This window comes from Rhinolophus sinicus, chromosome 15, assembly GCF_057876585.1.
Source record: "Rhinolophus sinicus isolate RSI-liver-muscle chromosome 15, RSI-T2T, whole genome shotgun sequence".
Lineage (NCBI taxonomy): Eukaryota > Metazoa > Chordata > Mammalia > Chiroptera > Rhinolophidae > Rhinolophus > Rhinolophus sinicus.
Genome location: NC_142515.1, coordinates 64,018,598 through 64,043,178, shown reverse-complemented (window position 1 = coordinate 64,043,178; position 24,581 = coordinate 64,018,598). Strand labels below are relative to the sequence as shown.

The 24,581-nt window shown below is 48.2% G+C and overlaps 1 protein-coding gene across 7 annotated transcripts in view; it reads right to left on the bottom strand.

Annotated features, from left to right (window-relative positions):
* The window catches only part of C15H10orf71 (chromosome 15 C10orf71 homolog), a 29,930-nt gene extending 5,645 nt beyond the window's left edge, over positions 1-24,285 (bottom strand). Inside the window, exons 1-4 of one of the 7 annotated variants that reach the window (XM_019730121.3) lie at positions 24,148-24,285; positions 21,925-22,041; positions 13,692-13,884; positions 7,583-7,685 (exon numbers count right to left, since the gene is read on the bottom strand). The gene's annotated coding sequence lies outside the window, so the exon portion shown is untranslated. Of the gene's footprint in view, positions 1-1,689; positions 6,784-7,582; positions 7,686-10,191; positions 10,375-13,691; positions 13,885-21,924; positions 22,274-24,147 lie in introns of those variants that run through there. The other 6 variants (XM_019730120.3, XM_074337256.2, XM_074337257.2 and 3 more) reach the window with 6 other exon arrangements.
* Between the last annotated feature and the right edge of the window lie 296 nt (positions 24,286-24,581).

Genomic DNA, 24,581 nt, shown 5'->3' with positions numbered 1-24,581 from the left:
TTCCTCACGTGTTTGTGGTGATGCTGGGTAACCAGACTTGCTCTGCCAGCTTTATGGAAGTACAGCACATACAATTATGTGCAGTATATAACACTTGATAATGATACTAAACAACTATGTTACTGGTTTAAGTATTTACGATACTATAATTTTTATCATTATTTTATTTAGAGTGTACTCCTTCTATTTATATATAAAAAACTTGCCGTAAAACAGTATGCCATGTTAGGCCGGCAGCAGCCTCACACATCTTCTGTTTAATGCATCTCTTGAGCACATCAATTTCTCTTGTGCTGATTTAATCTCGTGTAGTTTGTACAGTAACATGCTGTGCAGGCTTGTAGCCTCAGAGCAATAGGCTACACCACACAGCCAGGTGTGCAGTGGGCAGTGCCATCGAGGTCTGTGTAAGTGCACTCTGCGATGTTCCCACAGTGAGGACACTGCATAACGTGCATTTCTCAGGACGTATCCCCATGGTTAGTTGGCACATGACAGTGTATGTATACATCCTATTGGTTCTTTTCCTCTGGAGAACCCTGGCGAATACAGTGCCTAAAGTTCAGATGTGTCATTTGTGCAGAGAGATCTTCCCTGGCATTTCATGGGGTGTCCCCTCCTCATTCTCTCACAGTGGCTGGTTTATTTTCTTTGTTGTACTGAGCATAGTCTAAAATTAAATTTACTTCTTAGGAGCTTAGGATCCAGTAAGCTGTCTGTTCGCTGATTGTCCTTGTCCCAGAGCCACCCCAAGAAGGCTCAGTCACTGCCTTGCCCTTGGGTGTGGCCAATGGAAGGTGCCAGTAGGAGCCTGGTGAGGGAGTGGGGGCATGCTTGCCCTTGTCCCTGGGGCTGTAGGGGGATGGCTCCACTCTTCGAGTGATTCCACATCCTGGGGTCTCCCTAATTCTGCCTATATCTCTGCTATAGCCCTTTCATTACATTCTCTCTCTTTTATTTTAAATCGAGGTGAAATATACATGACATAAAATTTACCATCTTAACCATTTTTAAGTGTAAAGTTCACTAGTGTTAAGTACATTCACATTGTTGTGCAAACATTATCACCATCCATCTCCAGAACTTTTTCATCCTGCAAAACTAAACTCTGTACCCAATAAACAATAACTCCCTGTTCTCTCTTCCAGCAAGCCCCTACAACCACTACTCTACTTTCTGTCTCTATGAATTTGACAACTGTAGGTATCTCGTCTGAGTGGAATCATACATTATTTGTCTTTTTGTGACTGGCTTGTTTCACTTAACGTAATGTTCTCAAGGTTCATCCATGTTGTAGCCCATGTCAGTATTGCCTTCCTTTTTAAGACTGAACAATATTCCATTGTGTATAAATACCACATTTTGTGTATCCATTAATCCATCAATGGACACTTAGGTTGCTTCCACCTCTTGGCTATTGGGAATAGTGCTGCTATAAACATGGGTGTCCAAATATTTGTTCCAGATCCTGTTTTCAATTCTTTTGGGCTCCTACCCAGAGGTGGAATTGCTGGTTCATATGGTAGTTCTATTTTTAATTTTTGAAGGAACTGCCATACTCTTTCCCACAGCAGCTGTACCATTTTACATTGTGACCAATAGTGCACAAGAATTCCAATTTCTCCACATCCTTGACAGTGCTTATCATTTTCTGTTTTGGTTTTTTTTTTTTTTTTTTTTTTTTTTTTTTTTTTTATAGTAGCCATCCTAAAGGGTTTGAGATGGCACATAAATTCCCTTCTGGATCCTGTGTGAGGACGTTGCTTCAGGCTGGGACCCTGACCACCACCATACCTCCAATACATAGGACAGGCCTGGCCTGGGCAGGGGATAAGTAAATGAGTACATAAAAAGTTAGATAAAATAGCAAGCTTAGGCCCTAGAGATGGCCCAAGTGGTGGCCATTTGGGACCGCAATCATCTGGCGAGCTGCTGTGAAACCTCAGCTGACAGCAGGAGCATTGTCACACAGCGGCTATTCACATCAGTAGCAGGCCCGCCAGAACAATGACACAGTCAGGGCTTTAGGGGCTGGGGGGTGAAGGTGCTCCCATCGGGAGTCCTGATCCCATCTTCGCTCCATATGTGGGAAAGCACACGGGGCGTCTGCAAAGGCCCACGCTGCTGTGCTTACACACTGTGTGTCGGTCCTGGAGGCTAGCCTTCTTTGGGTTTATTGTTTTCTGTCTCTGGTGAGTTTCCAGTGCTGATTTGTTGGCAGGTCGACAGAGTGGACACTGCTGGAGAAAGAAAAGGGCCCTGAGACCTAGCACACTGAATGAGATAAGAAGGAACCACGGACCCACTCTGGAAAAACCTCATTACATGCTCTGCAGGCCACCCAACCATCAGGGCTGCTTGCTCCCCAGAAAGCACATGATGCGTCCTTTAGAAGGCTGCAGGAAAAGTGAGTGTCTGCCTCAGACCTTGCTGGCAGCCTCACAACTTCCTCACCCTCCTTCGCCTCATGCACTTCTTCTCTAAAAGCTGCAGAAGATAATAGGCACGTTCTCAGACTCCCACACAGCCAGTGTGGCCAGGCTGTAACACAGTTCTTGTCACAGGAATGAAAACATTTGGATGTCTGGGAGAATTCATGCCTTTCTGATCAGAAGAGCGATCTCTATGGTCTGCACTCTGTTGGTGACTTTCTTCCTGCTTTGAATGCAGACACGAAGTCTGAATTGAGTGTATTCGTTTGCTAGGGCTACTGTAAGGAAGCAGGACACACTGGGTGATGTAAGCAACAAATTGATAGTTTCACAGTCCTGGAGGCTACAAGTCCCAAATCCAGGTGTCGGCAGGGTGGGTTCCTTCTGAGGGTGATGAAGGGGGGTCTGCTCCAGGCCTCTCTCCTTGGCTCGCAGATGTACCACCTTCTCCCTGTGTCTCTGCACGTGATCTTTCTTTCTTCTGTACTTGTTTCGGTGTCCAAATTCCCCACCCCCCTTTTAAAAAGATTTTTATTAAAATATAGCTAACATACAATGTTATATTAGTTTCAGGGGTACACCACAGTTATTCAACATTTATATGCCTAAAGAAGTGCTCACCATGATAAGTCCCGCAACCATGTGATACAGTACCACATTATCATTACGTTATTGACGATGTTCCCTATGCTGTACATTACATCCCCACGACTTATTTGTTTATACGTGGAAATTTGGACCTCTTATTCCCCTTCATCTTTTTCGCTCATTTAAAAAATTTTCAGTTACAGTTGATACTCAATATTATTTTATATTACTTTCAGGTGTACAACATAGAGGTGAGACATTTATATAATTGAAGACATAATCCGCCTGACTATCTAGTACCCACCTGACACTATACATAGTTATTACCATATTATTGACTATATTCCCTGTGCTTTACTTTACATCCCCATGACTATTTTGTAACTACCAATTTGTACTCCTTAATGCTTTCCCCTTTTTCATCTAACCCCCAACCCCTTCCCATCTGGCAACCATCAAAGAATTCTCTGTATTTATGAGTTTGTTTCTGTTGTGTTTGTTTCTTTTGTTCTTTAGAGTCTACATATAAGTGAAATCACACTGTATCTATCTTTCTCTATCTGACAGAGCCACTCAGCACAATACCCTCCAGGTCCACCCATGCCACCCCAGATGGCAAGAACCCATTCCCTTTCATGGCCGAGCACCTCTTCTTTATCCTTTTTTCCATCAAGGGACACCCAGGCTGCCTCCATATCTTGTCCATTGTAAACAACGCTGTAATAAACATATGAAGTAGGGTTTTGGGTTTCTTTGGATAAATAACCAGAAGTGGGATTACTGGGTCCTTTTTTGTCTCTTGTTATAGCCTTTATTTTAAAGTCTATTTTGTCTGATGCAAGTATTGCTACTCCAGATTTTTTTGTTGTTTGCATTTTCATGAAATATCTTTTTCCATCCCTTTACTTTCAGTCTGTATGTCTTTCAATCTGAAGAGTCTCTTATAGGCAACATATGTAAGGGTCTTGTTTTCTTATCCAATTCAACCACCCTATCTTTTAATTGGAGCATTTAATCCATTTACATTTAAAGTAATTATTGATAGATATGTAGTTATTGCCATTTTATTATTCCTATTTTTTGTCTTTTTCTTTTTTTGTCTTAAAGAAGTCCCTCTCACTTTCCTTGTAACACTGGTTTGGTGTTGATGATCTCTTTTGCTTTTTCTTGTCTGGGAAGCTCTTTATTTGTCCTTTGATTCTAATTGATAGCTTTGCTGTGTAGCGTGAACTTGGTTGTAGGTCATTGATTTTCATTACTTTGAATATTTTGTGCCAATCCCGTCTGCAAAGTTTCTGTTGAGAAATCACCCAACAGTCTTATGGGAGCTCCCTTATAGGTAACTAACTGCTTTTCTCTTGCTGCTTTTAGGACTCTCTCTTTGTCTTTAATCCGTGGCATTTTAATTATGATGTGTCTGGGTGTGGGCCTCTTCGGATTCATTTTGTTTGTGACTTTCTGTGCTTTCTGAGTTTGTATGTCTATTTCCTTTGCCAGGTTAAGGAAGTTTTCCATCATTATTTCTTTAAATAAGTTTTTAATACCTTGTTCTCTCTCTTCTCCTTATGGTACCAGAGGCCCCTTAAACTATCCTTATTTTTTTGGATTCTTTTTTCGTTTTGTTTTTCTGATTGGGTGTTTTTCTGCTACCTGATCTTCTGCATCAGTGATTCAATCCTCTGCTTCATCTAATCTACTGTTGGTTCCCTCTAATGTGTTCTTCATTTGTTATTGTATTCTTCATTTCTCACTAGTTCTTTTTTATGTTTTCTATCTCCAGTTTTATGTTTTTTATCTTTTTTGAAGTTCTTACTGAAATCATTGAACATCCTTTTAACCATTATTTTGAATTTTGTATCTGGTAGGTTGCTTGCCTCCATTTAGTTCCTTTACTGGAGTTTTCTCTTGTTCTTTCATTTGGGACATATTTCTTTCTTTCTTCATTTTGGCTGCCCCACTGTATTTGTTTCTATGTATTAGGGTTTCTATATCTCCTGGTCTTAGTAGAGTGGCCTTATGTAGTAGGTGTCTTGTGGAGCCCAGTAGTACAATCTTTCTGGTCACCTGAGCCGGGTGCTCCAGGTATGTCCCTTGTGTGGATTGTGTGTGCCCTCCTGTTTTACTGTTTGCGCATCAATGGAAGGGATTGACCCTCAGGATGATTAGTTGTAAGGACCGGCCATGTGTCACCTGCGGAGGCAGCAGGATGGAGCTCTGGCTCAGTGCCAGTCCTGGGGCCTTCTGGGAGGGGCTCCGCCACAGGCCAAGTTCAGCAGCAGCCTGTGTCCTGTCTGGGGCCACACAGCATAAGCCACATAGCAATCCACAGATGGTCACCACCCACACTGGGATTGGAGGTGTCTCAAGATACCAACTTGCAAATCAAGGCTAGATACCACTCATGCCAGGCTTGGAGTTTCTCAGCAAGAGGTATAGGACATGCCAAAGCCAGATGTTGCTGGTTTGTGTTTTGTGAACCTTTGAGAGATTTTAACAAAATCCATAGCATAAACTAAGACAGGCCATTTGTATGGAAAAACCACTGGAAGTGGCTTGGGTGTGCCCAAAAGTTGAGTGGGATGGAGTCTCAGGAAATCACCAGGACAGGGTGGATAAATGGCACTAGCCAGGTTGATGGAGACTCAATATGGTGGCCACCTGCATCTGCATGTCAAGAGCGGGAAGGGCTCAACAAAGAAACAATGGGTTCTGCCAGCACTTCTTTCTGGGAGAAAGGTGCCCCTCCAGCCTCCTGAAGCCCAACAACTCAGTTCCTCCCCATATGTCCCTGGTGCCTTTTGAGCTACTGCCCCAGAACTGGAGCTCAGAGTGAGTGAGTCATCAGGGAGTAAATCTGTGAGTAGATCCTTTAAGAGGGACACCTGGGACTCTCACCGTCCTCTGTCTCACCCAGCCATAATGTCCGCTGGCTTTCACAGACAGAAGTTGTGGGGACTTCTCTCCCTGGTACTGGAACTCTGGGCTGGGGGACATGGTGTGGGGCTGAGACCCTTTGCTTCTCTGGGGGAACCTCTGCAACCAAGATATCCCTCCCTATTTTTGCAGGTGTGGGACCAGCCCATTCCAGTTCTCTGTCCCTTCTACCAATCTCAAGGTGGCTTCTTTATAACCTTAGTTATAGGACTTCAGCTCAGCTAGACTTCAGGAATTTCTCAATGATGGTTGTTCTGTAATTTAGTTGTAATTTTGATGTGGTCAAAATTACAGAGAGGAGGCAAGCTCAGCATTTACCTACTCCACCATCTTCACTGTAAAATCCAAATTTCCCCTTTTTATAAGGAAACAAGTCCTATTGGATTAGAGCACATCATCATGACCTCATCTTAACTAATTACATCTACACTGACCCTATTTCCAAAGATCACATTCTGAATTCTTGGAGGGTAGGATTTCAAAATATGAATTTCATATGAATTTCAATTCAACTCATGACACTGAAGCATTCACTTTGCATCCATGAGGGAAGAGCAAGGACGACTAAGGCCAATTTGTTGAAGATGGCAGGGTGGACAGTGAAGAACAGTCCTGGGTCCTTGATGTCACTGCTGAGCCATGAGACTGTGCCAGAACCACCTCCTTCCAGAATTTGTGTTACTGGGGTGGGTGGGGGACTTTAATGTCTTCAGCCACTGTAACTCCGATTTGCAATCCCTTGAGGTCCAACTAATATAACCAGGGTATCTTCTGGTGTCCTGAATGCTGGGGTTTTGATCTTGGACAGTAGTTGAACTCAGTAATACTTCTATATTAAGATGAAAATAGGATAGTTGGAGATCTAAATTTAGAACCTTAGAGTTAAGTAACTGCACTCCTCCCCCAGTCAATTAAATACACCTTACTATTAGCAGATATTTGTTATTTCTTTTGAACACTCAGCTTCTATCCCTTTCCTCTGAATAAAAACAAGTGACACATTTTGGGGAAATTTCTCTTTCCATGGTGTTTAGTCTTGGTAGGGCTGAAAGTCAAAGTGTCTGCAGAGACCACGCTGGGCCAAGTGCAGATGTGAGACCCAGGTCAAGTCCATTGTACATTTGTACTGGAATGACACAAGGATGGAAATGTGTTTGGGCATCCTTTGCAGCAACAGAGCTCTCTGTTCATCTTTTCTCCGCTTGGAACTTGGCCTTCGCCTTCAGTCTACAAGGGCTCCAATTTCCTTTGAATACTTACCCATTTTTGCTTGATTTGTCCAGTGTCTGTTTCTGTTGTGTGTGTCCAAGGAACTCGAGCTGATCTTGGGTTTGAGTCATAATTCCTGACAGTAATGTAGTATGCTCACTGATATTTAGAGTACTCAGAAAATAACCACATTCCCTCTGCCTCAGGAAATAGAGACCACTCCCTCTTGCTAGCTTCATGCAGATGATTTCTTCAATTCTGATTTGATTTACTTGGGTTCAGATGGGACAGTCATAAAGTTGGCCTCATCCCCCCACCCCCACTCCCTAGTCCCCTACTACCCAGTGAAATTCTTCAGCACAGTAGCTAACAACCAAAGGTGTTACCAGATGCTGGCTCCTGAGTTGGTGGTTCCATACCTTTTACAGCAGTGGGGGCTCCCAGTGCCTGCCTTGCTGAGTTTTAGGATATGTAGTTTTAATACTTCTTTTCATGCTTATGTTTGCTGTCATCACTGCCCATCTAGAAAGAAGAGGAAAAATAATTTCAGTGGAACCCAACTGACCAAAGGGCCAAGCACATTTTCCGGGCAAAAGGTATCTTTAAATGTCAGTAATACACTTGGCCTTCATTTTTTTTTGTAATCCACAGTTGAACTCAAGAAAATTCCAAGCATAGGCATTTTTGGTGAAAAACAATATAGGGCCAATTTATATCCCTTCCAATATTCATTAATTTGTCTATGTCCAAGAAATCTTCAGGAAACTATTTTAAGCCTTTGGGATTTCTAATATGATTGGCCCAGTTGCAAATTATTTTCTACTAGTCAAATCTGACCAGAGGCCCTTTTCCCATGTGAATTAATAACTCAGGTTTCATAGGAAGGAGAATCAGAGTGGCCGAACTTAAATCTGCTCGGCAAGCTGAGCACAGTGTTCGATTTATTGTTGGCAGGAAGCTTGATTATCTATTTTGACAGCTCAAAGAACCAAAAAGCTGCCCAGGAGAATTTTAAGAGTGCTTAGAATGAAGTGTAAACTAATTAAATCCACGATGCAAATTTTAAATGCAGACCATCAGGGCTTCCACGAGACCTTCCTCATCTCAGCTCCGGGATAGTCATCTGGTCCGCGATAGTTTATTAACAATATTAATAATCATAATGACTCAAATTTGTGGAGCACATTCTGTTGGAGACTCACAGAGGTGCTCGGGGTCACCACCACCCAGTTGGCCTGTCCCTGATTCCCAGGCTCTCCTTCATGCCCCCACAGCAGTCTATGACCTTCAAAATAGTTTGTTCTCTTAAATGCTTCCTATCTCCTCCTTAGCTCTCATTATTTCCTTAACTCATTTTGCTCTCCCTTTGGTCCCCCACCCCTACTAGATCCCCCAACAGGTGATCTTTGCCCTTCATCTGACTTAGCTTCTAAGCTGCAATCAAGACTGTTGATATCTATCTTGCTGAGACGCAATCCCCCCTTGACTTGTAGGATGCACAGTTCTCCTTGCCCCACCTGCATGTTCAGTCTCTTATCTTCTTCTGGATGGTTGGATTTCCTCCACTCCCAGCCCTGGGGCCTCTTCTCTTCCCCCTCTATGGTCTCAATAAGGATAATTTTCCTCCCACATGTGCTCACAGCCAGCAGCCACGCACTGACACCATGGCCAGCCAGGCTGCCTGTCTGGGCTCCAGCCCTGATCTCGGTGCCCACTGGAGAGCTCCACACATATGTCTCACAGCTGCACAAACTCACACGTTTAGAAGGGAAGCCATGACTTTGCCACAAGTCAGTTCTTCCACAGGATCTTAGGACTGTGAGAGTCCCCTGTGACTTCTCCCTCCTCCTCCTCTCCATTCCTCTTCTAATCTGATCGATCTGTCTTCTGCTCACTGCCAGGGTCATCTTGTGGATCAGAATATGTCAAACAAACCAAATCTGAGCAAGCATCCCCATGAATAATCTTTTTCTCACGATGAGCAACGAGATGTCTTTGCATGGTCACCACTAAATTCTAACCCTTCCAAAATGTTTTCTCACATGATACTTTTTTTGGTATTGTGTTGCATGATGCTGTTGAATTATAATGGACTGAAATATGCTGCTCTTTGCAGAAACAATGTTCTCTTTCTCCTGGTCCCTTACAAATGCCGCTGCCTGACCCTCAAGGTCTCCTGATGGGGGAGCTAGAGCTCTCCCCATGCTCCCGGTCCCTGTGGCTTACAGTGTCCTGGAAGAGGGAACTGCAGGCCCAGATGGGTACTGGTGTGGCTCCTTGGAGGGGTTGTCCCTCTGCCTGAAAGTTCTCTGTTCTGCAGTCACCAACTGATGACCACTTCCTCCTCAGTTCTCCTAATCCTTGTAGCATTAAAAGAAAAAAAATAGCTTGCACTGCTTTACTGCATTTTGTCTGCTGTGAATTCACCTTTCCAACAAAGCTTTGAACTCCTGGGAGTGAGGTCTCCAGCCTGCTTGTCTATGACTGACAGGATGCCTGGTGTGTGGTGGTCACTCCTCAATGTTTTCAGCTGCCCTTGCTGAGTGCACTTCTTGGGCCCCAAGGATGTGATGACAGAGGTTTGCTGCAAGTGCTCAGTGTGCAAATGGGGGCCTAAAGCTCTGCTGCCCATGTTTTCCTTGTCTCCGTGGGGCCCCTGACCAGCAGCCAGCCCAGGCCAGAAAGGTCACACAGCTTGAGCTCTGAGGGTTTGCCTCAGGCTGTGAGGACAGAGTGGCTGGGGAGGGGACTTGTTCGTGTCACCCCCTGCAGGCCCTGATCCTAGTCTCCACACACGCCATTCATCTGAGCCTCACCACAGAGGAAATGACAGGCCCAGAGAACCAGGGCCCTGATTCATCCACATGGTGGTTATTATCAACTTCATTTCTGAGATGACATACGGAGCCTCAGAAAGGTGAGGAGAAGGTTCCGTCTCACAATCACTTGTTTAGTATACGTCCCATGCAATATCTGGAACATAATTTTATTAGTCAGTTATCTATAAAATTAATCATCACATACTTACACTAAAAATAGGTATTCATTGTTCATCTGAAATTCAAATTTCATGGGACATCCTGTTTTTTATCTGGCAACCTGAGGTCCTCACCCACCGACTTTTACGACCCAAGGTGGATCACAGCCAGAGGAGGCCAATGCAGCGAGTCCACACTGGAATGACTCATGTCTGCACATCACCCTGCAGTTCAGGACTCACTTCCACATCCATTATCTTGTTTAATTCTCCTGCCTCCTAGGAGGTGAGGTGATGAGGCCTTATTGTCACCATGTTCTGGGTGGAGAAATGAAAGCACAGAGAGGTGCAGAACATTGCTCAGTGTTACACAGCATGAAAAGAAGAGAGCTGGGACTGGGATTCAGTTGACCAACTTGCATGGATGAAACCCTGACACTCTGTCCATGGGCTCAGGTGCACAAGGTGCGCCTTGGGCTCATGGACTGGAGTTCAAGGGACAATTGAGGGTGTCCATTTCTATTCACATCCCAACAATCTTCTCAACTCAGTTTTTAATGACAGACACAGGAATGGAATCGATGACTCAGCCAGTAAGCCCAGGTTCCCACTTGTTTGGAGAGGTGGGTGTGCAGGAAGCCCAGGTGACCGGTACAGAGCTGGGAGGGACACTCCTGAGCTGTGAAGGAGGTGGTTTGAGTCTCCTCTTGGCCTGCCGTCCCTGCACAGGAAGCCACTGGGGTTTGCTTTGCTGCTGGGTTTGACCACTTGCCTGTAGTGTGGTTTTTGAACCCAGGCTCTTTGGGTGGATTTAATTACCTTAATTGAATGGTGTTTTCACTTCTCAGTAAAGGGGAAGCAGGAAGTCAGTGAAGATGACAGGGGTTGGCTTTATCACACCCAGAAGGCCCTAACAAGTTGGAATTGATTTTTCCCGCTCCTCTGTCTAGGTGGTTTTTTGAGACATTGACTCAGGCATGCCTTGAGAAGTGGTTTGGTGTAGTGAATAGTGACAGATGGTGAGCGTTCCGGCCGGTGAATGTGCAGAGGTCCTACATGCAGCCTCCACCACCCGCCCCACATTGGTACTTGCCCTGAGTCCACGCCCTGATGGTCAGTCTTGGGCCAAGCTCTTGACCTCTTTGTGCAATTGCAAACAGCCCTCCTGCTTGCTGCTTCAGAAGGGATGTACTTGTCTATGTCCGACATTTTACGAGGTGAATAATGAGATGGCAAATCGACTTCCTCTGTTGGGATCCTTCAGGAGAAGGGAGCAGATGTGTGTCGGGTGTCTGTGGGGTGGCAGGTGTCAGGCCCTCTGCTGCACGTGCCTGTACTCATTCTTTGATAAAACTCAGCAGGGCAGGCCCCACTCCCCCCTTACAGCTGAGGACACTGAGGCTACCTGGGTTGGAGGCTACTTGTACAGGGGACCTCCAAGCCCTTGGACATGTAGGAGTCCAGCTCATCCCAGGGAATGTGGCTGAACAAACTAGCTTGCCTGGGCTTGCCGGGCTCACGGTGTTGGCTGTGAGCAGTAGTTATAGCTGCTGCGGGTGTTTTGCTGTCTTTGGGAGAGAGTTCAGGAGCAGAGAATCTTTCTCCTTGGGGCCCAGCCCAGCTTCCCACTACCATGTCTGGCCTGAGTTGCTAGTCTGGTCTGCAGTGTCTGGACGGGATGTTTCCTCAGGAGACTCTGAGCACTGCTCAGACCTGGGCCGTGTCCGCAGTTAGAGGCCAGGAAGCCAGCACAAGAAAGGCCAGGTCCGGTCCAATTTAGTGCTCCACAGGACAAGAGGGTCATGGCACCTGGCATCACACATCTGGGGGCACCTCAGTTGTAGGAGGAAAGGGAAAAGCAAGGCATAGAGGCACGTGGGGCTGGGGGCTGAGCAGTTCAATGACCGCCTCTCTGGGGCAAAAGCCCTGCTTTGTAGCACTGGTTGATTTCCTGCTGCTGACCCGGCGTCTAGGCAGAGTTGGGAGGAGCGTGCACAGAGGGCCCTCACGCCGTGGGTGCAGAGCAGTTGCTCAGATCAGGCTACCCGGGCAATGGCTTCACTGCACAGAGGCTCTCAGCAGCACATCTGCATGCTGCCTCTGACACTTCTGCTGGCCAAGCATTGTGGGGTCACTTCCTGGTGCCCCTGGTGACCAATGGACTGGACTCAGCCCGCACTGTCTCTGGACGCTCCCCCTCCACCAGGAGGCGCTCAGGCTTGGTGCTGCCCATTTCTCAGCCCTGCTGCACTAGGAGCCTCAGTGGGTGCCAAGATGCCCCTGGGCAAGGGCCCCTAATCCTCCTCGTGGTCTCAGAGGTGCCTGATTTACCTTTATGGGAACAACTACGCTGACATCAAAGGTCAAAGTAGGGACACAAAAGAGCTGACCCCCAAACAGGCCTGTCCTCACCTCCCTTGGGACCCCAGAGCTGGGTGAGTGCCATTCGCATGCTACTGCCCAGGAAGGTCGGAGGGGAATTGTCTCAGAGGCAAAAAGCTGGGGAACAAGAAGGGAACAGCCTGGCAGAAGGGTTTTGCTGCTCAGCTCTTTGAGGCTTTGGTCTTTTTAGACCCAACCCAAACCCTAGGGGCCACATCCACTGTGGGCCAGCCGCCGGAAGGGAGACACCAACTCTTTCAGATACACAGGGGCTACCAGCACGGAGGGGCCAGCTGGAATCTAGGCCAAGTCGCAGTGCTGCTCTATACCTACCGAGCAGAGCTTGGCTAGGTTACCGCACATCTGTGAGCCTCAGGTTTCTGTCTATAAAATGGAGCTAATGATCCATACCTTCCCATTAATAACAGGGTTTCTCAACCTCAGTGCTAATGACCTTGCCAAGGTCCCCCGGGAGAAAATCGCCCCTGGTTGTGAGAACTGCTGCTATAGAATCAAGGGGAGAGCATTAGCCCAGCCTCTGGAACGTCGTTTGTTCATTCATTCTTTTATGCCTTCCACATTTCCCAGAATATCTTGCCCTGCATTCTGGAAATGGTAGGAAGTGACATGAGACAGGAATCGAATGGGCAGTTCTGGGCAGTAGAAAGGGCTGGAGACCTGGGTGGAGATAGTGTCATGTGGGCAAGTCACTGAAACTCTACTTACACCTGTAAAACGGACAATAAAAATAGCCCTGGCTCTTCCCCCATCCCCAGGGGTGGGGCTGCTCTCCACACTGGAGAGGGCTGAGGAAAAGAATTGTCATGAAATTGGTCCCAGGGCAGCCAATGCTTGAGAGTCTCCCGTTGCTCAGAGCCTCCTGACTCAACTAGTCCTGGATCCTTCCCTACCCCGGGGGACGCCTGTGCCAGAGGGAGGCATAGTGAGTGCTGGCCACTCAGCCCTGCGATTTAACTGCAGGCCAAAGGGCAGCAAGAGAAATAAATACGTCGCACCCTTTCTCTACATGTCTCCCCAGTGCAGAGTCTGCACACTTGTTTAGTTTTCCCTCAACAAACAGTAAGAAATATATTTACATCATGGAGACACACACACACACACACACACACACACCCCAAACCAAAGAAAATTCATGAAACAAAACTTACCCTGTTTATATGTACTGTCTGATATTTCCATTCCATTCCATTCCATTCCATTCCATTCCATTCCATTCCATTCCATTCCATTCCATTCCATTCCATTCCATTCCATTCCATTCCATTCTATTCTATTCTTTAATTAAAAAAACCCCATTTGTAATTCAGTAAGTGATTTCAGGACTCAATGATGAGTTATGATCTGCAATGGTTTAAAAAAAAAAAAAAAAAACGTTCTGGACCAGTAATCCCAGGTATTCGTGATTAGTTTCAGTTGCTGCCCTGTCCATAGTGATGCTGGGTTTTAATCTGGATGGAGAAATGGAGACCCGATGCCCAAACACAGTGACTGGCAGGGTCAGACCAGATTCACGTGGGGGAGGGGAGGGGACACCTGAGTGGTGGATCTACAGGCCAAGCCCTGACTTTCTGCTTCAGTGTTGTGTCCCCAGTCCCCACACAGAGCCTGGGCCTACCACAGGGCCATTCATTTGTTAAACAAATGAATGAATGAATAAAAGAAATCCCCATTTATCTAGTGTAAGGTAGGCATTTTATATACTCCAATATTATTGATTCATATTTATTATTATGTAATGATTCTTGCAACCTGTGAAGTAGATATTGCTGTTGTTCCTTACAGAGGAGGAAACTGAGGTCCACCAAAGTTTAATACCTGGTGGTATGGGGTTTGAACCTGAGACTGCTGGAGAGGGAGAGGGTCCCTGCAACCTGCATTTACGGAGGCTCCTTCAGGGGCCTGCTGCACGTTGAGAACCTCTGCTCAGCACCACCATCGCACCCCTGGCCACCCTGCTGCCCCCCCATCAGGTCTCTTTGGTGCTCATCTTAAGACCACAGGATGTCCTTCTATTCCCTGCACCCCATTACACCTGGGAGTCCACAAACGGGCTGCAAAGGCCTTGAAAGCCTGCCCTGCCCCTTACTGACAGGCACACAGCTCTCTAGCTAATAGCTGTGGCATCAGACAGCCTTCGGACAAGTCACTCAATTTGTCCAAGCCTTAGTCTTGTTTTTGTAAACTGGGGCTGATAGGAAGGCAAACCCAGCAGCCTGGTTCTCATGGAAGCCCCTATGGATTGTAAAGTGGGTGTTTCAGGGATGAGTGTGACCTATGGCCCAGACTCCACCTTGGAGAGCCTTGTCCAGAGAGGAGGCCCCTTCAGAGGCTCCCAGAAGAAGAGGCACATGGGTTTGCTGGGAGTGGGGTGTCTCTCAGCAACCATCCTCTCTCCAGCCACTAGGGAGGGACACCCCTTGAAAGCAGCCCTGGGGTGTCCTCAGGCTTGGGCAGGGAAAGGAGTTCCAGGCAGGGCTCCTAGAACCACCAGAGGGCTGGGGTGCTGCAGAGTTCTCCTCACCATCTGTGAACCCAATTTCCCCATCTGTGAACTGGTGCCATAAGGCTGGTGACAAAGGCAGAGAAGCGCTGGAAGAGCCATCACTGAGCATTGGGAGTCTGCTGGGCACTTCCAGAGGCACATCCTGTTTGCCCAGCTCCCACGACCTGCTATGCTCTTATACCCGCAAACTCCAGGCCAGTTGGTGTGTTTTGTGCTAAGGAAATCTGATGCAGAGAAATTGAGGACCAGAGAGGTCGAGGAACTTGCTCAAGGTCACACAGCCAGGGAACAGGAGAGTTGGGATTCTGACCCAGGTCTCTGTGCTACATACCTCTGCCCTTCCTATATGGCCAAGGGGCATCAGGTGTATGTGTGTAGGTGGGGGGTGGCGGGAGATCACCCTCTGCAATAGTGCTCCTGCAGGGCAAAGACGTGGGCAGCCTTTCTTTTAGCACCTTCTCTTCCATCTCCTGTGGCCCACTGCTTCCTACGAGGGAGCATTTGCTTTAGTAAAGCCAGAGAAGGCATCTTTTGGACCTGGCTGTCATGGGGGAGCATCCGGGAGGGTGCCATCTTCCTTGTCCCTGATGGCCAGGAAGGTGAGAGTAGCTGGTATGGGGGAGAGCTACTGGGAATTTCTAATCCTCCCCCACACATCAGAAACCAGCTGTCCCTGGCCATCTCACTTCCTGCTGGTGGCTGGTAAGTAGATGGGAGATGGCTGGTTGGTAGATGACAACTGTCCTTTCTCTGACAAGTGTGGTCGCGGTGAGTCTGGCTTTGCCAGGGAAGGAAAGAGAGAGAACTTCGCTGCCATGGGGATACAGTCACAACACTGACAAACATCCCACCTGCTTCATGGAATGCTTTACAGAGTCAAGAAAAATAATTCAGACGTAGCTACCCAGGTTATTCTTCTGAAAATTAAAACTGAAAAATGCTCTTCCAACAGGCAAGGCTAGTTAAAACAATGGCTCAAGTTGATGTGAAAAGATCAGCTTCTTGGAGCTTCCACTGTGTCTGAGAACAAGGAGGGAATCTGTCCCTGTCTCCTTCCCTAAGGCAGTGTCCTAACTTCTCAGAAGGCCACAGGGTGGGGTGGGGGTGGGGGGTTATTACACTGCATGCTGGGCCATACCCAGGAGGGGCCATCTCAGGAGGACAGGGTGGGGAAGAGTGGGGGTGGGCATGCTGCTGTCTGGGACCACCTGGAGTACCACCACCCGGGCCCCTTCTGGGAGGCTTTACCCGTAGGTCATAGGCTCTTGGGCCATTTGGGTCTCAGGGCTGTCACCCACTGTGGTTTGGGCTGTGTTTGCCTTGCTCTAGGCCTGGCCCTGGGCAGGCCGTGTGTGTGCAGGGTGCAGAGATGAATCAGAAATGTGGCTCTGTCCATGGGATGGTCACCTATGAAGGGATACCAGACAGCGGTGAGTACGAGCTGCATGGTCAGGAGATGGAAAGAGAGGTGGGCTTGCTTGAAGGCAGCTGTGGGAGAGCTTTGGCTGCCAGTCCATACACCAACAGCCAGCAGGGTCCAGCCTGGGCACCAAGCAGAGAGTGGTGGAAAGAGCAGGAAGCTTAGAGTCAGACCAGCACCCCCGTTCCTAGCCCTGTGCCAGGCGACAAGTTACCTCACCTTTCTGAGCCTCTGCGCATTCATCTGCAACAATACCTACTTCCCCGGTGACTGTGAAGGGTGGGGGTAAAGAACTGTTAAGAGCCCATTAGAGACAGACATATACAGAGTAAGGACTTGATGAATGGAAGCTTCCACCACTAGAGACCTTGGATCTTTGAAGCAGACAGTGCAGGGAAGACATCCTATATCTACAACAATAGGATTACCTTGTGCCTTAAATGAGCTCATGTATGGAAAGCACATAGTAGGTGCTCAGTAAATGCCCACATGCATCATTTCAAATCTCCAGACTGGGCACTATAACATCATGAAAAGGACCTGGACAGAAGTCAGACCCCCTTGGGCATGGTCCCTAGCTGTACTGGCTGTGACTGGCCCTTGGCTCATTACGAAACCTCTCTGTGCTTTGGTTTCCTTGTCTGTGAAGTGGAACTACTAATCGTACCTGCCTCGTGGGGTCATGGTGAGGACTCCGTGATTGGTGTCTGTGAGGTGGTCGGCACCTGGTGACCATCCATAAATGTGACTGTTGTCCCCACCACACAACCTGTTTAATCCAGGGCCGGGGACCTGAGGGTCACTTTCCCCAACATAAATGGGGGAGAGAAACGAGGCAGCGACTGACTAGAGCACCCAGAGGGCTCCCCTGTCCTTGGTCCCACCCGTGTTTGCCCTCTCTGCTGGTTTCCTAGCCTTAGCAAAGCACTCAGGTCTCATTCTTAGAATGGATTGTGGCTGCCCCACAGTAGCATGAGTGCTTGTATGGCATTGCTCTTGAACGATGGGTCTGCATCTCCTAGGCAGTCATCCAAAGCCATCCGGGGAAATCTTGCACCTCAGTTACAGTTCAGACTCTTGCCCTCCCTTGCCCTTGAGGTTTAAGATTAAAGTTAGGTAAATTAGGTCAAATTAGGTAAAGTTTTAACTGCCTGTCTATTCCTCAGGAGGGGCTGGGAGGCAGAGCAGGGTGTCCTGGCTGACATTGGTGTGTGCTGAGGTCACCAGATACTGCCACATTGCCGTGTGTCGGCAATATCACTTCCTCTCCAGGGCTGCGTCCTCCACTCCAAGCACTAAAGGTGTCAAGATCCATGAGTCTCTTTGGCATAAGAGGGGAGGCAATAATGATGTGTGAATGTTCAGAGGCCACTGTGAAGACGGAGTAAGTTCTCTGTGGTGCCAGTTGCTCTCCCCCAGAGCAATGAGCATGATCAGCTAAACCCTGAAGCATTGGAATTTCTCTTTAGTGGCCTCTGGGAAAAAATGCCTCAGGTTGGAGTTTAGCAGGAGAGAAAATAATGGACAAATAGGATGGTTGAAGGAAGCAAGCAGTTCTTGTATTTCTGTCACAGGCTTGATGCTTTTCATGTTTGCTCATTTAATTCATGAAGGACCCTTTGAGATAGAATTCCCACTGGTTGGCATTCAACACTGTTGGTATCCCCATTTTGCAGAGGGGGAAGTTGAGGCCCAGGGGCTTGCTGAGGAGGGTGGAGCTGGCCAGTTCTGCTATGTCCTGACGCCCCTGCTGAGTGCTCCAGCAGCCTCCCGGGAGCAGGGTGGACTGTCTGAAGCTCTGAGGGGACCGACTTGCCTGGGCACTTGTGGCCTTTCTAAGGGAGGTTTTGACTTGTGGTGAATGGAACAGCCTCCTTTGTAGAGACTCCTTTGGAGGCTGATGTGAGCTATAGGTCTAGTGAGCAGTTAGGAAAAGATGTGGACTTTGGACTCAGGCTCCAAGTTTACATCTCTGCCCCTTGGTAGCTGTGCATACTGGGGCAAATTACTCAACCTCTCTAAGCTGCAGTGCCTACTCTGTGAAGGGGATCCTAAAACCTATCACACTGGAATAGGACCAGGAAATGTACATAAGCACCTTTCATATGGGAGTAGTGCAGCCAGCAATTGCCCTAATGAAAATGGTGGGCACACTGAGGGCAAGAAATGACTCAGTTCTGATCTGTTGACCTCCGTGGCCTTTGGGTTTAACCTGTCTCCGAGAGGAGCAGACAAGGCCAGGTGAGGTGATGAGCTGGTGGTGCTGCATGTGGCTAGGCTGCCCTAGGACCAGGCAAGCCAAGGGGCAGCTCCAAAGTGACCCGGCTGTCACAGGCAGGGCTCAGAGGCGGGAAGCCTGAAACCAGCCTCCAGACTTGGCAGGGAGTGGGGGAAGCACTGGTCACTCAAGCAAATCTCAGAGTTTCCTCTCCTTCTGGCCTTCCCTAAGCTGCAGGCGAAGGCTTTAAGATGGGAGGTGGCTGAGATGAAATCCATCCCTTAGCTCAGCCCTGCAGTCCCTCAGAGGCTCAGCTTCTCCTTTGAAGAGGCCCCTCAGGGACAGAAGAGACCACCTAGGGCCAGGGAGCAGTGTGCAGGCTGCACAGGTCCCTAGGAGGCCCCAAGTTCACGCTGAGGCCATATGCTGGCACCTCCTGGGGATTTGGAAGCCCTTCTGGGCCTGGCCGCGTGGGCTGTGCTCATGTTCTCTCTGGGCACAGCCTTGAGGGAGGTCACATGGAAGAACTCTTCCCAACCTTCATGTGATGTGGTCCAAAGGGGTCCGTTTCCCCTTCCTACCAAGAAAAGGAGGTCTGTCTGTCAGGCGCTGGGAAGAAAGCTATTACTGGTTGATTGGCTCTTTGAATGCCCAAGCTGTTGGGTTCCTTCTCTGCTTTCAAGCTCCATGAGGCTGACTGACACAGTCTCCAAAGGGAATGCACTTGAACCAAGCAGTCTTCAGTCTTGCACTTGACAGCTGAGGTCAGCTGAGAATCTGCTTTGCTTCCATCTTGACTTGGGAGGTTATGCGTTACACAAGCAGCCCCCTCCAAGGAATGTTCTAGAATGATATTGATGACATACAGTGGGGGTGACACATCAGCAGTGCTTCATATACTCCATTTCTGGGTCTTGATACATGTACCTTGACCTTGTCATTCCCTTTCCATCCACCCTCACTAGCTTGAGTCATGTAACTCCTGGGAACCAAGTCAAAACTAAGAGATGTTTGGGGTTTTCCCAACTAACTAAATGAAATATAAGATTGAGTTGTAGGGCCGTGGATTGGCTGGATTTGGTGAAATGTGGTTTAAACCCTCAAATGGCATAAAACCAAGACCCACAGTAGCCTGTTGGGAAGTGTCAGCACTGTGTGTCTGCATGAGGGCTGCCTTCTCTTAAAGACCTTTGTGTCTCTGTAGTAACCCTGGGCAGATGGAATGAAATCTCAGGAGACAACGAAGAAGATGGCCCAGCCCCAGCTCCACTGGCCGGTAGATTTCTGTACTGAGATTTCTGGCCTAAGTTGGGGGGACAGGGCTATTTCCAACCATGGGACTTCCCCATTCTGTAAGTGTCTCTAGGGCTTCCTTAGGCTCAGGAGTAAAGAAGTGCAAAACAATAAGACACTTGCTCGTGAAAAGACGTTGGGGTGAGTGCATACTTCTTCTGAGGACTTGTAGCCCTCTCTGGTCTTCCCTGTCTCCTCCACACACTTGTGTCTCCCTGGTTTCCAGGGCATCCAAGCCCCTCTGTTACCAGGACCCAGCATTCCACCAGTCCCCTTTCCTTCCAGCAGGCACAGTTGCTCCCATCCCAACGAGCTGCTGGTCACCAGAGAGCAGGCACAATTGTTCTCCTCCCACAGACCCAGGGGCAGACGCACGCTGGACTCAGGTCACCCGGAGATGTCTATTTATAAACCATCCTGATAAGCACAATCTGCCCTGCTCAGCTCAGGCCACACTCCACAGCAAAGCTAACTCTCCCAGTGGTGAACTGAACACTTCCTGTACCAGCCAGACTACAAAAACCGGCCCATGGAAAAGGCAGGGGGTTCCAGAGCCAGCCACTGGCCCTGAAGGGTCCAGCTCACAGGCTGTTTTAACTGCCAGAACTCTTACTGTGGTGTGTGTGTGACTCTGTGTGTGTGTGTGTGGGTGTGTGTGTCTGTGTGTGTACAAAATTGACTCATCTCAGGGAGCATTGACGTACAGTACTTTTTCTGTAAAGGGTTGAATAATAAATGTTTTTGTTTTTGCCAGCCCTATGACCTTGGCTGCTGTAGCCATAGACAATATGTAAATGAACGAGTGTGGCTGTGTGCTAGTAAAACTTTATTTACAAAACTAGGCACTCAGTCCACAGCCATGGTTTACCAACCACTGCTGTAAAGGGAACTCAAATGCTGGAAAATTGGACATGAAATTTATGTAACTTTACCAACAATTGTCACCCCAATAAACTTTAATTTTTTAAAAAAATTGGACCTCATTTAACACAAAAATTTATTTAATCTGCACTGCAGGATCCCTATACTTGTGGGTTTTAAAAATATTACTTCAAGTAGACTTTATTAGAATGGGGCTAGATGTGTTGAAAGAAGTGGCCCATAATTTAGTTTTTAAGAAAATCACCTTTATTTTCTAGAGCAGTTTTAGGTTCACAGCAAAATCGAGCGACTGAGTGAAAGACACAGAAGTTTCCCACAGACTCCCTATCCCTCACACGCATGGTCTCCTCCATTATTAACACCCATGGGGGGGGGGGTTAAAGTCCCTAAATACTAATTGTTTAAGGTTATCTAGCTTTCCACATTTATTCAATATTGTTCTTCTCAATTATCAATTCTTCTCCATGAGAAAAAATAAAGATATGATTTTAGATTTGGTGAAGCCTGCCCTGCGGGAGTCTGGTTGGAGATCCCAAAGGTATGGGGGGAACACACAGCCTGGTGGGGGGGCCTCTGCGTTGAATACACTCATGCTCTCAGTGTCCATGGTCAGAATGTCTCGATGACCAATTACCCTCTTCGTTACAGCTGGTCGGATCCTGCCTGTCCCAGTGCTGGGGGACACAACACAGCCAGTCTCCTGCCATAGAGCGTGTGACCCTGGGGTCGCCCACATTTGGCAACACAGCAACCTGGGCACATCCACAGGCCTGTGACCACTCAGCTGTGTGGGAGTAGGGTGCCCTGACAAATGCACATAAGGACAAAGTCACACATGTCTACACCACGTATTCTGTACATGGACCCCCCATGGTCCACACAGCAGTCCTGCACCCATGGCACACCCAGCAGGCTGAGAAACAGCCTCTCGCCACTCACCCGCCCCGCACAGTGCCCTGGCCCAGAGCTCCTTCCCCAACCCCGCTGGCCCAGAGCGAAAGTCCCTGCCGCGAGGGGAGCTTGTGCTTCCTTGCCTATGCTGAGAAACCAAAGCCGGCACCCTACCTTTCTCTCTCCGAGTTTCTGCTGCTTGATCTTCAGGCCTCCACGGGAATGGATGAAAAGCCTGACTTGTAGCAGCCCAGCTCTCCAGCAGCCAGACTTCTTCCCTTGTTCGCTAGGCTGCCCAAAGATGAGAAGGGAATGGATTTGAGACCCAAACCTCTTCTTCTCCACCTGAGGAACCCTGCCCACCTGAGGGAAATCAGTGACCAGAAGCTGGCCAGACACTGGAAGTTTGGGAAGCGTACCTAAATAGAGACCCAGCCGGGGAAATCAAATGGTGTTCTTGGTGGGGAAGAGGCAAACAGTGCGTACTGCAACACCCGCGTGGTGTCAAGTAACAGTCAGATTAAACAAACAGCCTCAGCAGCTATTTTTACATCCAGAACGGCCAAGCGGTAATAGATAACTTGGGGAGTGCGAAATTGCTGGCTGGTTAGCTGGACCCTAAGCATGATTCCAACTTCAACCCAGAACCATTTCTAAAGCTATTCCAGCACCTACATTCAAATCACAATATCCCAAGGTGCAAAGGCAAACATTTGTTTAGGGAAACAGTAAAAACATGACAGTGTGTGCTGGGAGCCAGTGCCCGGAGGCCTACTGATGTCCCTGGGGCAGAAATAGCCCCTTTCATCATCGGCTCTGAGGACCGCAGGCTGCATTCCTCGAGTAAGGAGCTATACTCTGCTGTGCTTTGGGAGCAAAATAACATGCCCAGCTGCAGGCTGGGGGAAGGCCAGGCTGGGGTTTCGGGGAGAGGGTTGCAGAAAGATGTGAAATAATCAGGGAAGAGGCAAGGTAAGTGCCCCTGGGAGCCTAGCCATGCAAGGTCCAAGTGCCAGTAGACAGGTCCCGTTCTGCCAGGTGAAAGCCCCCTCTCCGTCTCTGGGAGGGGCTGGCCCAATGGTCCTTTTCTGTCTGGCCCTGGGGTCACCTGCTCCCCAAACTGCCTACAGACTCCCAGACATTCTCCAACCCCTATGCCTTTTCTCATGTGGTGCCAGCTCCTGGGTGACCTCACCCTCCCAAGTTGGTCCCGTGAGAGTCCACTCACTGCCAGGATTTAAAGCCAGAACTTGTTTTCTTTCTTTCCAAGAGCTTTTCTCACACTCCTTGCCCCATAGCCTGGAAAAGCTGAGGTGCCCACTCCCCGCTGGTTGCCTTGCTCTGTGTGGTCCTCAACACCCAGGGAAATCTGCATCGCACTGTATCTCTGTATCTGTTTGCAGACTACCCCTCCTGCCCCCTCATGGCTCCTCATGACCAGCAACCTCTGTCCCAGTCCCAAAGCGGGGCCTGGCACCACTTCCAGCCTTGAACCCGCTGGTGGCACATCAGTTAGAACTGAGTCAGAAAGAGGAGCTAGGTCCTCGGCACCCCACAGCTGGAGGGGTCAGATTCCAACAAGCAGGAGCATCCAGCCCTCCTTCTCCTGGGGCCTCGTACCTTGCCGTTTGCCCTGAGAACTTAGGACCTGGTTGTGGGGACACCTGCTCACTGATCAGCACTCAGAGATGGTTTGAGGGGGGCCCAAAGTGAACACTTTGATTTTACCGACCCCATCCTCCTCCTCTGCTTGTCAAAACTAATGTTAGCCAACCTAGCAGATGAAAAGAATCAACTTGAGATATGAACCAGCATGAAAAAAACAAAACAAAGCATAGGATTTGGAGCCTTGGCCCATTGTACTTTTCAGCTATTTGACACCAGCCAAATCATTTAAGCTCTCTGTGCCTCAGTGTACTCATCTCTAAGATGGACAGATTGCCTATGCTCCGTGGGGTTGAAGAGCAGAGTTCATGTACACGGATATGCTTGTATATTGCAAAGCTTCTCAAATCTCAGTCTTTGCTATGGTTTTCATGATTTTTGCCACATCTTCAACTCTCTGTACCATTGCTTACTTACTATATTTCCTTAAAGAGATCTTAAAAATAGAGCTTTATGATAAACAACAATACCTCTGAAATCGTGGATTTGATGTTCTAGTTAATTTTTTTCCGTTTTACACGTGGAAACAAATTTATAGCCAGTACATATCTTATCTGTGTTTGACTCAGTCCTTTTGTTCCAGATTTTAGGAAAGATTGCATCACTAAATCTCATCTTTGTGGAGCAGTTTGCTTTGGGGCTCAAATAACGTCAGCTGAACTGATTCAGCAGGCCCTGGATTTTCCTGACTTGCTTTCCTCCCACCCCTCAGTACATTTCTTCCCAGCTTACTTTTCATTCTTCACAGGTGGAGAACATGACCTCATGTCTGGTTTCGGATCCTAGAAGTGGTGAGCTTTGCTGTGCTGCAGGAGCTGATGGAGAAAAGAACCATGAGGATGACCCGGGTAAACTTCAGAGGGCGGGGCAGTGGCCAGCAGGTTGTCAACAGGAGAGATCGGAGAGAAAACAATAAACATAGTCGACAAGGCAAGAGGTCTGTCCTGGGAGCAGGAGACCTCAGAGTGCAGCCTGGGGCCCCATCTAGCTAGCCTGACCACAGCTGGCTGCTGCAGAATCTGCAGAATGTGCTTCCTCCTCCCTCGTGCCCTGGGCCCCACCTCTGGTTTGGTCATGGTGGGCACACTAGTGCCTATTACCCCAGCACCAAGCACAGCCCAAGCTCTAGACCAGGAGCTTAGGATCTGCATGAGCCGGAGTTGACA